The sequence below is a fragment of the Plasmopara halstedii genome, assembly GCF_900000015.1.
Source record: "Plasmopara halstedii genome assembly, contig: Scaffold_2439, whole genome shotgun sequence".
NCBI classification, from domain to species: Eukaryota; Oomycota; class Peronosporomycetes; order Peronosporales; family Peronosporaceae; genus Plasmopara; species Plasmopara halstedii.
The window spans coordinates 42,996-43,294 of record NW_020189346.1 but is presented as its reverse complement, the minus strand read 5'-3'; positions in this window follow the sequence as shown (position 1 = coordinate 43,294).

Here is a 299-nt window from a genome sequence, read left to right as displayed (position 1 = left end):
CCAATATCTGGTGAAGTGGCGGGGATATCCCGACTCCGAAAACTCGTGGGAGTTTAAGACGTCACTTCAGCAAGATTGCCCAAGCGCCGTGGACGCTTTTGATCAGAAGATTAGGACGCCCCGCGCTTCCCGGCAATAGCCAGGAAAGTAGAAGGTCCATGAGCCGAGCTCAGGCAGTGGCCCTGAAAACTCGCGGTCGCAGACACAGCGTTCGCGGGAGCGTTAGGGGTTGATCCATACGTCGCAGGGCGACAATCCGAAGGAAGTCGTCGGCGTGCCTTGGGTTCGGCAAACTCAAG